Here is a 9,938-nt window from a genome sequence, read left to right as displayed (position 1 = left end):
AAAAAAGTTTGGATCAAAATTTTTTTGCCCCCATCTACTTGGCACTCTGCATGTTTTGTTTTCCCCACCTATCTTATCATTCTTTACACAAACTATCTGGCAGCGTATTCTGCAGCAAACTTTATCTATATTGATTTGACAATTATACGGTAAGGTGTCACCTTATCAGGCACCAGCATGAACCTCCTGAAAAGCAAAGTGCATCTGGAAATTGCTTTCTCATGCTCCGAGTCTCTGTGCTTTATATCAGTGGCTCTCAAACTTTCCAGACTACTGAACCCCTTTCAGGAGTCTGATTTGTCTTATGTACCCCAAGTTTCACCTCACTTAAAAACTATTTGCTTACAAAATCAGACATAAAAATATAAAAGCGTCCCAGCACGCTATTACTGAACAATTGTTTACTTTCTCGTTTTTACCATATAATTATAAAATAAATCGATTGGAATATAAATATTGTACTTACATTTCACTGTATAGCATACAGAGCAGTATGAACAAGTCATTGTATGAAATTTTAATTTGTACTGACTTCGCTAGTGCTTTATATGTAGCTGGTTGTAAAACTAAGCAAATATCTAGATGAGTTGATGCACCCCTGGAAGACCTTTGTGTACTCGGAGGGGTATGCGTACCCTTGGTTGAGAACCACTGCTTTTATAGGGCAGAACCACATGAATGGGACTCTCGTTTCTTTCCATATCGGTAAGACGTGTCTACAGATTGGCATCAACAGCAATGTCTGTTTATTCGGTTGGAAACGGGGATGGTTGGCACTTACAAGCAGGCCAGATTATCAACCATGGACTTGTTTCTGCTAATAAGGGAAAGAAATACAGCAAGTCCCTTTCAGGACCAACACATCTGACTTATTTCAGAGGCAACACGGGATGGGATCACCTGATCCCAGCCACACTTTGTTTAGAGAAGTGATAAAAGCCAGCCTGTCAAAATAAGATGAAGCAGATCCACTGCCAATGGAACCATTAATAGCAATTTATACATTGCTTGGACCAGGGCTTCTCAAAACATTTTTTATTTCATGGAGTCAGCCTCACTCTAATAGACTATTGTCTCATGGCCAAGTACCGGCACATGGGCCTATTTACCCTCCCATTCACAGGTTCATGGGCAAACATCCATTTGGCTCCCCCCCTGCAATTGATAGTTGCAGGGTCCTCTCCTAATCCATTTGCAGTTCACAGAGGCCTCTTTTCCCAGCCTCAGCCCCATGGATTTAAGAAAATCTGTCTATCTCGGGGTTTTCTATAGAGCCCATCTCTGTAGTATCAAAACACCATTAGTGGTGTTATCCCTGTGGTAATGCCTAGAGGCCCCAATTTAGATTAAGGCCCCGTTATTGCTACATGTGGCACAAATACATAGTAAGAGAACACATCTAACCCCAAGGAGTTTGCAAACCAAACAGACAAAACCGCTGAAGGAAGGATCGTTCGTTTTCCTGTTTCTGTTGTGGGTGGGGGAAGGGGCTATTTGGATGATTTTTAACAGGGGAACTGAGGCACAAGGAGCTTAAGTGACTTGCCCAAGATCACACAGTAAGTCTGTGGTAGAGTTGGGAAGTGCCCCTGCCCCTCCTGCCTCCCCAAAGGATAGACGCTTTAATATTGCAGTAGGTGGTGGAGGTGGCTTGTCATCCCACATTTGATTGTTGGTGATGATCAAGACGTCTATGCAGCCATAGAATCAGTGCAGTAGCTTGGATTTGATATGCAGTACACAGCTAGCTCTTACCTAGCATCTTTGGGAATTAAATTAATGAAAGGTTTAATTCCCTGTACATGCATTTCTGCTGCGTAGCCAAAACTAAATTGGAGTCAGTACAGGAAATCATAAAGTTCCCTGCTGTTTTTATGAGAACAGCATAATGTTTCATGTATGTTTAGTAGGAATGATAACATTCAAGTGTGCTGAATGGTGCATCTGCCTGCCCTGAACTGTAATTGCTACTCTCAAGTTCACTCAGTTATGAAATCAACCTCCTAAAACCTTTCTATGGATTCAAGTGAATCCAGGGACTATGGGACATTTACACCCATGTCAAACAGCAATTCAGCACAGCATGACAAATAGCTTAGACTTTCTCAATGGGAGCAGAGGGAGAGGTTAGTGCATATGGATTATTTTTCTAGTGCGAAAAAGCTCCTTAAATGTAGTCAGTGTCATTCCTCGCTCTCTCAGATTCAGTTTATAAAAGAACTTAGTTCACACAAGCCCTTGAAAATCTCACTGAGAAAAATCCCTGGGTGCATCCTCCTGAACGAATTACTCAACTCATCCTAGTCACAAGTACTGTATCGTCTGCCTCCAGCACAGGGCTGGCTCCAGCTGTTTTTGCTGCCCCAAGCAGCGAAGGAAAAAAAAGCCGCGATCGGTGGCAGCTCTACTGCGCCGCTTCATTCTTCGGCAGCAATTCGGCGGCTGGTCCTTCCCTCCAAGAGGGACCAAGGGACCCGCCACCAAATTGCCACTAAAGACCCAGATGTGGAGCCCCTTACCATTGGCTGCCCCAAGCACCTGCTTCCTGCGCTGGTGCCTGGAGCCAGCCCTGCTACAGCATACAATCCTGTGCACCAAATTCTGCCCTCAGCCCCGCACTGGGAATGTAAACGAGAGCAGAATTTGAACTGCTGCCTTATCTCAGACAACAGTGGGTAGCTTGCATGACACTGATGTCTAATGGATCTAGCAAGCGTTAAAACCTTATTGCCCATAGCACTAGCTACCAGAGAAAAGGCATGCTGCAACAGGCGGGCATGCTCTGGGCCTGTGCTCTGCTTGTGGTCACTATACGAAGCAGGAATACCGAACTCTGTCTGAGCTAAATTTGCTCCCACCTGCACCCCAGGCAAGCAGACTGCCTCTGTCCAGTGGGCTTAGTCTTTTTTTTTTTTTTTTAAGTCTAAAGGGAGTTTTACTATTGACTTTAATGGACGCAGGATTGGGCCAGTGGTCTCTGCAGTGGGGACTCTCAGAAGGTTTACCTGGATATTGCTACTCAAAGGCACTGCAGAGCTCAGCTGCCACAGTGCTAATTAATCTTTCTGACAACACTGTTTTTTTTCCTCCCACCCATATTCATGCTTTTCACTGAACATGTCTGAAGTTAATGGTTCACTTGCCCTCTGCACTGGCTCCACAGTCCCTACTGCTGGGGCTGCAAATCAAAAGGTTTGCGCTCTCACTTCTGCAGAATGAGGAGTAGTGGGGCAGGGGCAGGAGTGCAGGGATTCCCAGTGGGGTGTGCATTATTGCAACATGACATTACGGACTGTGACTGATGGTTAGCTTTGCATTGCTCTGCCAGGGAAGTGACACGGGGCTGTGGCAACTTTGTATGATGCTGTGGTCAAAATTACGGGGAAGTTATGGAGCAGATTTGGTTATACAGAGGGTCTAAATATGAAACAGGTACAGCACAGCCAGTGATGATGAAAGCTCCTCCCCAAGCCAACGTGCCTCAGCCCTGCAGGAGGGCTACCTCTTTTAAGGGTGAAAATGGGAAGGGGCCAGTTGTGATGATGTTTTGTGGTGTGGACATCTGACCGCTACAAATAGCTGTCGATTGAGGCCAGTCATGCCTCTCTGAGGAAAACTGCAATGCAGTGAATGAGACACGCTGGTCACACCCTCTAATTACAGAGAAGAGAGAATAAATTTTTTAAAGGCTTAACTATAATCATAATTAATCAGGAAACAACCATCTTGCCAGTTGTGTTGTATAATGTGAGGGTTGGGGGTTTAAGGTTAAACAGCAAATAGGTACTAAATTAACAATTTAAAAATAAAACACAACTTACCTTAGCACACTGGAAATCTCCCATTCCCAGCTCCTTTCAGTGCCGAGAGGCAGGGTCCTCTGTCTCAGTCCATTGGGCCCAGTCCAAAAACTAATGGCACAAAATTTCCCACTGAGATATCAACACCATTCACTAACCTGAGATACGGAAAAGATACAGAAAAGGATTGTCTAAGGCGCTGTTCTGAGAATCCGTATGTTCTTGTACTGATCTGTACATATTTTGCTGTATAAGATGTTGCAGCTAATCAGAGCAGTCTTGAAAGCAAGCCCACATGCTGTTCTCAGTATTTACCGTAATAGTTACTTTGCCTACTGTCCCTTCTGTTGGTCTTGGCTTTTCACTAGACATTGGTACTTTCTGCTCTATGCCTTATTTCCGGGTTTCTTGTTGGCTCCCAGGGTACCCTCAGAGAAGGCCTGGAGTTCCCCAGCTCAGGCTCCCTCTCACTGCTTTGCATTCTCTTACTCTCCAATTTCCAGACTTGAACTGACCCTCACACCGGCTCCCTCTAATGGAAATGGTCACTGTGCTTAAAAGGTTGCCGTATTTTAGAGACCAGGCACCTGCCATATCCTCATTCATTGCCCACCTACTAGTGTTGCAATGCCTTCAACTGCATTATTTATATAACTGTAGCATGTGGGAGCCCCAGTCTTGGGCCAAGACCCGAATGTGCTAGGTGCTGTACAAACACAGAATGAAAAGACAGTCCCTGGCCCCAAAGAGCTGACAGACTCAGTACAGGACAAGAAACAGCTGCTGGATACAGACAGACGGGAGCTCCAGGAGACAATAGTGGACAGCATGAAAGGTAGTTGTCTCAGCACATTAGCTGCGTAACCATGAAGCATTAGTTATTTTAAGCTGCCAAGGTCAGTTCTTGGGAGCAAGAGCATAGCTGGTGAGCTGCTGGATTGAACTTAAAAAATTTAGAGGTAACTTGAGATTTTTTTCTGTTAGAAATGTTTTTTCCCTTTAACATCCCAATATTAATAGTGGGTGCCTATTTGGATTGCTTTTCCCCCACTAGCCCAGGACTCATCTAATTTGGGGATATCACCCAAAATATCAGATACAATGTTTTGGCAGAAAGAGTGTAGCGGGGTGGTCACCCGCTCCTAGCCTGGGAGAGGGCTGGGCCCGTAAGGAAAAGCCCAGGCTGCTTAGGAAAGCAGGCACAGCTGGGGCCATGCCCCAAACAGAGCACAGCAGGTCCTTATAAAAGGCTGCTAGCTTGGAGCTAGAGTACCTCTCTCTGGTCTTGGAGGGAGCAGGGCCTGGCTGTTGGTAGCAAAGGGTACTGGGAGTGCAGCAGGGCTGGGGAAAGCCGGAGGAGCAGGGGAGCTCCAGGCTGGCAACTCCCCAGGCTGCGCGGCCTGGTCCAAGTCCCATAGAGGTACTGGGTGGCAGAGGAAGGCAGCAGGTCTGAACCCCTTGCCTATGATGAGTGGCTTTTACATTGCAGTCTGCCCCAGTGAGTCCAGGGGGTCTAGATGACGACGGGCAGTAGCCCATGACTGAGGCAAGGTGGGAATAGAGGCTTGGGGGTTCCCCTGGGTGGGGAGACCCTGAGACTGTGGGGTTATTGCCAGGGGGCAGCACCCCAAAGACAAGGGGCACCAGGTCCTGGGAGGGCCATGGGGGCCAGCAGCAGCGGGACACTGGCCTGCAGAGGGCGCTCCGGAGGCTGGACAAGCTAATTCCCTGAGAGACCAGCAGGAGGCGCTGCAGGGGTGAGTCCCACACCGGTACACAGACATACATCTCACAATCAGTGGGTCCAGAAGTGGATACTGTAGCAATTGTGTAATGAGCCTGAATCCAATCTAAAACAAGGATGGGAACCAGCAGGTGGTGCTCTTTTACAACGGAAGAGATCAGAATGTGACTGAAAAAAAAGAGACAAAGTGGGTGAGGTAATATCTTTTACTGTAAAAAGCGACAGAGTCCTGTGGCACCTTATAGACTAACAGACGTATTGGAGCATGAGCTTTTGTGGGTGAATATTCACTTTGTCAGAAGCATTCACCCTCGACAGCTCATGCTCCAATACGTCTGTTAGTCTATAAGGTGCCACAGGACTCTTTGTTGCTTTTTACAGAGTCAGACTAACACGGCTACCCCTCTGATATCTTTTACTGGACCAACTTCTCTTGGTGGAAGGTGCAGTAAAAGCTTTCAAGCTTCACCAAGCTCTTCTTCAGATCTGGGCAGGAAACAGAAGTTGGTCCAATAAAAGATATTACACCTACCTTGTTTCCTCACATAGCCTGGGATCAACACAGTGACACCACCACTTGAAAAAAAAACAAAAAAAAGGATGTGGTTATGGTGTGTGTGTGTGTGTCCCTCTCTCTCTTTAGATGGCTCTGGATGCATCACTTCCTGTGAAAATTATTTGCAATTACCTGCCTCTTGATGCAGTCTGGTGCAACGCAACAGCTCGGCAATTGAACTGCAGGAGTAACTTTGAGACAGACGTGCTTTATAACATTGCCCAGAGACAGGGAGTGACTAAGGCCACCAGAGGCAGCAGAGAAATCCCGTCGCTCCTACTTGTTAAGGTTTGATTTTCTTAGATCGGGGGAGTTGCTAGATGGGCAATGGAAAGCCCTTCATTGCAGTGTTGAGGGGATAAAACCAAGACAGGGAAGCTTTGGTTACCGCATGGAGATGAAGGGAGGCAGCTCATGAGTTTCACTGAGACAAATCCATTCCCGATGCTAGAAGGCCTCATGGCCGTGGTTCCGCTACATAGAGGACTGGTAGCCGGATAGGGGGATGAGCACCCGCATTGCATCAGAAAGTCCAATTTCACAGGGTCCCCCTGAGAACCACCATGCAGTAGGGCTTGGGGAAGCAGAGCCTATTGATCTCCCACTATACAGTCCCCCTGGCCCCTCCAGCCGGAAGCAGCAGGGGCACAAACCTACACATGCCCAAAAGCTGGAGCAGAGGCTACAGAATGGTACAAGGGGCAGAGAATAGGAGCTTTTCCCTTGTTGGCCTTAGAGAATCTCCACAGCAGGCATCTAAACTCAGCCCATGTTCACTGCATCCTGAACTCACTGTTTTGAGGTGGGAGCCCTGCTCCACTTCAGAATGGATGCAAACACAGCACATTCCCATCACCTCCTTGCCCATCTGTTCCTACTGTATGGAGGACCCAGCCAAACAGCCCTGCCACCTCTGCCAGACAGGTCTCAGCAACCCATGCCACCTCACAGGCCTTAATTTTAATTAGATAATAGAAGGCTGAAATCTTACTAACCACTTATCATGCATCAGACAGGGTGAACTGAAGAGCAGTGGAAGGGAACGAATTATTTGCTTCTGCAATTTGCTCTAATCTTATTTGGCCAGAGAAATATTATTTATTTGATTTTTAAAGACTGTATAAAGGTTACAAGTTTGTTGTGAAGTTCCCTCCCCACCCCAACCTCACACTTCAAGGAGTGGACTCTGGCTTCTCTGCTTTAGCACCGGCCTCTTCAGTTTGTCCATTTGGAGTTTTTCAGGGGACAGTGTTTTTAATGTTTAAAATGCATTTTAATGTGAGATCAAGGGGATTACTCCTACTGCAGCGCCCCTAGTCCTGGAGTAAGGAGAGGCTGTGGAAATTTACCACTTTACCCACACTTTAACCATAACCACTTCACTTTTTGAAAGGAATGACTTTTGGTAGCTGAGTTCTTCCTTGTGCATTATTGCAATTCTACCCCTCCCCGCCCCCCCCAAAATTATTTTGCTTGTGCAATCTCTATACACGGATGGTTAACAACTTGGTATATCAAGATCATAGCTCACATCAGAGACTTATACTAAATCCAGGGATAATTACCTTTCTTTTATACTGCATGACCTTTAACGGCTAATTGTCCAGGAAAAATTAAAAGATCAAACATCCACAATACTCCAATTCACAAATATAGAAGGCAGATTTTTTTTAAATGTCAAAGGAAACAGACACTGATTCAGCAAACAACATAAACATGGACCTAACTTTAAGTCCCGTAGACTTCAAATGGCAGGGGTTGGGGGGGGAGGGGAAGAGACTTAAACAATGTACTAAGTAGAGATGGACTTAGGCATGTGCTTAAGAACTTGGCTGATCGGGGCCCAACTGGGGATGTAGGGAGAGATTTTATATATTCTTGTCAAAGGGTCTGGCTACACTGCAAAGCAAAACCCTCAGCGCTGAGACTGAGCCCGGGTCAGTTGACTCAGAGTTGCAGGGCTGGGGCTGTGGGGCTAAAAATAGCAGTGTAGACGTTTGGGCTTGGACTGGAGGCCCAGGTTCTGAAACCCAGCAAGTGGGGAAGGTCTCAGAGCCCGGGCTCCAGCCCAAGTGGGAATGGCGACACTGCTATTTTTAGCCCTGCAAGCCTGAGTTAATTGACCAGCGCTCTGAGATTCAGCGCCATGGGTTTTTCTTTGCAGAGTAGACAAACCCAAAGTGTTTAAGCTTTGTCTTGACTTCATGTTATCAGAGAGAAAGTTTGCATCCTGGGGAAGTTAACACACTCTGGCAGTGGGAAGTACAGCTCTCTTATCTAAGCGGGCTAGACATTAGCTGGGGGGAGTTTGCCTGCATGCAGGGGTGCACCAGTTTAACATATAGCCTGATTCTAAACCGCTGCAAAAAGCTAAAGTCGACACTCTTATTTGGGCTTAAACCAGACTTACCGGGGTTTAGTTTAATTGAACTTGTATATTGCAGCACATAACACTAGAGCTGATCAAGTACCAGAAGTTCCCTTCCACAAGAAATTCCTGTATTTAAAAAAGAATAGGTCCAATTTGGAATAGAAATGCAACATTTTCTACAAACAGAAAATTTGGAAAAAAAATTATTGACAATATCACTTAATTTCACTTACAAAATCAATACAGAGTTGTTTTGATTTCATTTTTCCATATTAAAATGTTAAATATGTCCCATATACACAATATTAAATGCATAACAATATTTACATTAATTGGAGTAGAACATAAAAATAGAAATGAATCAAATCAACACTGTTGAAACAAAACATTTTCACTTTTCCCCCCATCAAAAAAATTGTCACAATCAACACATTTATTCTGACACAATTGTTTTTTCAATGGAAAATTGTTGCCAAATTTTCCAGCCAGCTCTATCCAGCACAACGGCGCTCAGTTCTCTATGCACTACTGTAATACAAATAATAGGGACAAAATTCTGCTCATTGGAAAAAAGAAAAAAATTACATTAAAAATATAGGGAGATCCCTGCAATCAACAGGTCAAAATATTGCTGATGGGCATTTCTGGTGCACTCACCCAATCCTCCTTTCTAGGAGCACGCTGGAGAGGCTGTACATCTGATGGACCCTTTGTACACAAAACTACATCGTTTGCACCTACAAACGCCCATTTACATTGCAAAGGTTGGGGGCGTTTCCAGTTTAATAGCCACATGCACCTTCTTACACCTTCCTTTGATACTTTGGCCCTCTAAGATTAGTGGAATTTAAGCCCTGTCCTTTTCTTTTGGGCTGAACAATAGGGATGGCAGATCTGGTCTGAAGCAACGGCTCCATATTTGTACTTCCAGCCAGTATAATCAGTCTAATCCATACATGTGCCAATATGTGGGAGGTGGGCCTAACACCCTGGAACTCGGGAACTGCTCACCCAGAACTGAATGTGTGGCATGGGCCCATCGCTGATATGCACAGTTAAGCCTTCACTCTGAAACATGCATCCTTGTCAAACCTAACAGCCCAGCAGCCCAGAGAATTAGCCTGACTTGAGGACTATACGTGCTGTTTTCAACTGCAATGCCCAGACAGCTGATCCGGCGCAGCCTGCTCCTACGTGAATCACGTACTACCCTCCAAGCCACTTTCTCCTATCCTGTGCCCGACTGTTACGGCTCAGAATCACACAGCCAGTAGTGGAGTGCTGCTGGTTACACAGGACTCAACACACGCTAGTTAGGGAGGCGGTAATACAGCATTCTATGGCACATCCTGCTGAGAAAGATATGCCCCACGCTGGCTTTGCAGCAAAGGCCTGACTGGAGTGATGTCCCAAATCCCCTGCCCATAAGGAGGAGACCAGATGTCCAAGAAGTGACAAGCAGAAGCC

Source organism: Mauremys reevesii, linkage group 18 (genome assembly GCF_016161935.1).
Source record: "Mauremys reevesii isolate NIE-2019 linkage group 18, ASM1616193v1, whole genome shotgun sequence".
NCBI classification, from domain to species: Eukaryota; Metazoa; Chordata; order Testudines; family Geoemydidae; genus Mauremys; species Mauremys reevesii.
Note: the sequence above shows the minus strand (reverse complement) of the source record.